This window comes from Gavialis gangeticus, unplaced genomic scaffold (assembly GCF_001723915.1).
Source record: "Gavialis gangeticus isolate Ggan-Ray unplaced genomic scaffold, GavGan_comp1, whole genome shotgun sequence".
Lineage (NCBI taxonomy): Eukaryota > Metazoa > Chordata > Crocodylia > Gavialidae > Gavialis > Gavialis gangeticus.
The window spans coordinates 107,762,679-107,766,866 of record NW_017729031.1 but is presented as its reverse complement, the minus strand read 5'-3'; the positions used below and the strand labels follow the sequence as shown (position 1 = coordinate 107,766,866).

The window sequence follows — 4,188 nt, the reverse complement described above, 5'->3', positions numbered from 1 at the left end:
TGCTGTGAGGTATTTACTTTGCAACAAGGTTCAGCTTAGCTCAGGAATGCAGGGATTAGCTGCATCTGTGTGTGCATGTGCATTAATCGTGCAGGAGCCTTGTCAGCTGTTTTCAGGTAGAAGTGCGGGGAAAGAGACTAAAAGCAAGAGACCTGGAGGCAACAAACCTGGGTTGTGCGTGAGGGCCCAGACGTACCAAGGTGTTTAAGCCAAAGGGTACAGCTTGGCAGTGCCAAAGTGGGATTTTTGGAAGCATGTGAGGGAACTGACTTGCTCAGGCAAGACTTGGCTGAAACTTCATTGACTATCTGGCCTCTGCTGGCAGCGGCGAGTGCAGGTCTCTGTCAGTCTGGCCCCTGGCTGGTCCTGTTCTGCGGCAGGGCAGGGTGTATGTGGGAACAGCTGACACCTGCCTAGTGACATCCATGCGGTTATATCATTGCAAGTGGGTGAAGTTGGTTAGCCCCTCTGGGGGAGAACATCTCAAACCATGGTATGCTTACAGCCAGACCACCTGGGGACATGTTCTGGCTACCAAGCTGCCCTGAGTAACAGCTGGAACATTGTTAGCCTCCTCCAAAACCTATACTTAGCTGATTCCTCCTGCCCCTCCTGTCCTTCTGGGACTTGGTGGCATGGAAAGGAGAAGGGAATGTGGGCATATATAGCAAGATGTTAGCTCTATAGAGATTGGGAAAGCTGGAGGGAGTGGACAAGCCCATTCTTCCCTGGAGGGAGCACGCTGCCTCAGGAATGTAGAGGATCAACTCAGTGGCCAGCGTCTGGACTGGAAATGAGGTATGTTTGTCATCAGCCAGACCTGAGAGCCATCCTGTCTGGGGAGGAGGGAGACAGATAAGGATTGAAGGGTAGAGTAGGGTGCTGATTGATGCATCCAAATGCTGCCAGAAGGGCCTGGGACAGTGTCTTCTGCCTGATGTCCCCCATGGGCCTCCTGAGGCTGGGCCCACAGGGGTCAGCTTGGTAGCTGGGTCTGCGTGAACCAAAGTAGAAGGCATTCACTCCCTGCTCTGCAGGATGGTTTCAGGAGGGTTGGGTTTGTTTGTGGCTCAAACATCCTCCCTGTTTCTGACATCAGCCAAAGCCTCTACAGAGGCCGGTGAGCAAGGGAATTCCCCATTGAGCACTTGACCCCATGCTGCTAAGGTCAATGGAGATGTTTCCACAGCTGAAGTGGGAGTAGGCTTAGGTCCAGAGCAAGTCAGTTTGGCTCTTGACTCCTTCCTACAGTTCAGCTGGCTGCGCTGTGCTGAGAGCAGGGGACACAGCTGAGGGCACTGGGGCTGTTGTTGGGGGTGGCTGTGCCAGTGTCATGCTGGACAGCCTCACACTCCCAGGGAGTGGTGTCTGGATTTCCATTCTGTGTATGAGGGTTTGTTGCAAAGGAGGTGATGAAAACTGAATTTACACTTGGTTTCTGGCTCCTTTCCTCTGGAGGCTGTAGAAGGATTTTCCATGGCTCTTTAATTTCCATATTTTTAAATTTAATTAAGGACTTTCTGGGCCTGTTTGTCCACTGCCTGCCTCTTTATACCCTGGTGTCATTCTGTTTGCTCAGTCCTCTTACTTCTACTTTCCACCAGCCTTAGAGAGGAACCAGCCCCACTGTCCAGGGAAAGCCCATTTCTTCCCAAGCCCCTTCCTCCCCTGTGTTATGAGCGGCACCTGCAGGTGCTGCTGCTGGAAGGTTCAGCCTAAAACAGACGTGACTCTCACTTCTCTGAGCATCTCTCTGCATATGGGGGGTAAAGCTGGGCTGCTTAGGCTGACCTTGGGGGCTGGACCGGATGATCTTCCAAGGTCCGTTCCGGCCTTATAGTCTATGAATCTTGTCTCTCCAGCCTCGCTTCCCGCTTTCCCTGTTCCAACTTGGAGACATGGCACTTCCCATTGCTGTTCTGTGAGGGCAGAGCTGGGGCTGGGGATGTCAGAGGAACCCAAAGGAGTTGGCACCCAAATCCCAGTGCAGTCAGGCATCAGCAAATCCCTGCTTCCCTTCCCCACCCCCACAAGCTCCTCTCATTTCAAATCAAGTAGCCAGCAGGTTTTTGAATCCTGGCAAAACTAGATTAGAGGCTCAAAATGAGTGTCCCTTTAAGACAGTCTTTGGTATTCCTGGAACACTGCATGTATCCGTGTGTGATCTGGGGTCTTAAAAAGGGGCCATGGCTCAGGGACAAGGTTGAATTGTGGTTGGCTGCTACTGCAGCCACTGCTGCTTTGGAGAGCTGTGTACAGCTGGCGACTTGATGTACTGGGTTGAGATTACATCTTGTTTTCTGTATGACCCCCTGCTTGGGAAGATCTGCTCCCAGCCAGCACCTGCCCTGCCAGCTCCCTCTCTTATTTTCTGTGTGTGTGTTGTGGGGGGAGCACATACCAGACACTCAGCCAGACTTCAGGCCTCAGAGACAGTATCTCACAGCAACTGCAACTCTGCCATAGTTTCATAGGGTCTGGAAGGGACCTTGCAGATTATCGGGTCTAGCACCTTGCACTTGGGCAGGAAAGACTGCTGGGATCAGATGACCCCAGCATTTCCCATCACAACCGTAATAAGGATAGAGGCCATGCAGAAAGTTTATAGTAGTAATTTAGATGGAAGGTGACTCTCCACAAGGCCCAAGAAACCAGCTTTGCCCCTTGTGAAATAGAATGGCTCTTTAAACTGCAACAGCATCATTTCCCCCATGGATGATCAAGGGCTTTTTGAGGCAGCCTCAGGGCACCCTGGTGAGGTCAGGAGCAACCCCTTGCATGGATGAGGAGCAGAAGCAGAGTTGCCAGCTGAAATTGAGGGGAGCTGCAGCAGCTCAGGAAAGTCAGGCCTCTAGGGCTTGATTTTTCCAGAGATCTCAGCACATTGGTTTCCCTGGCTGTGAGGGTTAAGTAGAACTGGAACCCAGGAGTCTTGGATCCCGCTCACCCACAAACACTCAATGCAGCTTCCTTTTTATGGTTTATTGCTGCTTCTCTGAAAGGGCAGCTGACCTGGCTCCTTTCATGGAGCCCTGCCCCAGTCAGATTGCAGATTGGCACTGGAAGCTAGAGGAGAGCTGCCCTGAGGAAGGCCCCAGTCCCCCCCTGCTTGCATGCATGCCATCCCTTTGTGGTTTGTGGTCTGTGGTTTGCTGCCAGCCTGGCAGCTCCTAGAAGAGAATTGGTCACTCTGCTGGGGAGACGATTGAGTCAGGAGCAGGCTCAAGCCCAGCTATTTATCTCTAACCAGCCTCCAGGCCAGCAGCTTGTTTGGTGCCTCATGTGCAAAATCACTGTTTGCTCAAGGTGGGCATGAATAGAGCTGTGCTTGCAAACTGCATGGTGCCTAGGAGCCAGGTGGGTGTGGAGGGAGAGCCCTGCCCTTGGACCTAGTGCTTTTCACTCCCTGACTGCAACTTGTTATCCCTTGGGGAGGTGCAGCCAATGCTGCTCTTTCCAAAATCACCGCTTTTCAGTGCCTTAGTGTTTGGAAGCAACCTTGAAGGGCCAGAAAGTATCTGAGAACATGAGTGGCTGCTTTTGGTCTGAGTGCCCACAAGATGCTGGCAGAGCCAAGAGTAGAACTTGTATCCACTGGCACTGGGTCCAGAGCCTTGCCAATAGCCTGGCTCTGGCGGCCCAGATGACCCTGTTATGGGTGTCAAATACCGTTGAGGCCCTCTAGTCTGGTGTGAGTGAACTTGTGTGTGCATGTGGACAATCTTGTCGCTCACTGGTGGTGTCTCCTACAAAGGGATAAAACCTAGTTCTTCTGCAGATAAAGAAGAGTTTTTTTAGCTGGGTATGTTGAAGCCTGGGTTTCCTGGAGCAGGTGGGTCTGGGTCTTTGCCTGGATGTTGCACGTGCTGGTTAGCTGGAGTCCATTCATTGATCAGGGCCTGTATTTCCCTAGTGCAAAACAAAGCATTGACAGGTATGATCAGAAGCCTGTCCATCTTTTACCCAGGGGCTGGGGCAGCTGAGGAATGTGGCTGAGTGGTAGCCCTGAGTGACTAGCCTGGCAGCAGGGACTGCTGGCTTTGGCCATGGATGCAGGTGTCGCGGTGGATGTAGTCTTTCTGGACTTCAGCAAGGCCTTTGACACCGTCTCTCACCCCATCCTAGTTAAAAAACTAGGCGACTGTGGCATAGATGCCTACACAGTCAGATGGATTGCAGATTGGCTGA

General features: G+C 52.2%; 1 protein-coding gene across 1 annotated transcript in view; it reads left to right on the top strand.

Annotated features, from left to right (window-relative positions):
- PLCD3 (phospholipase C delta 3) overlaps positions 1-4,188 on the top strand; it is a 71,215-nt gene that overhangs the window by 35,220 nt on the left and 31,807 nt on the right. The gene's annotated exons all lie outside the window — the stretch shown is intronic.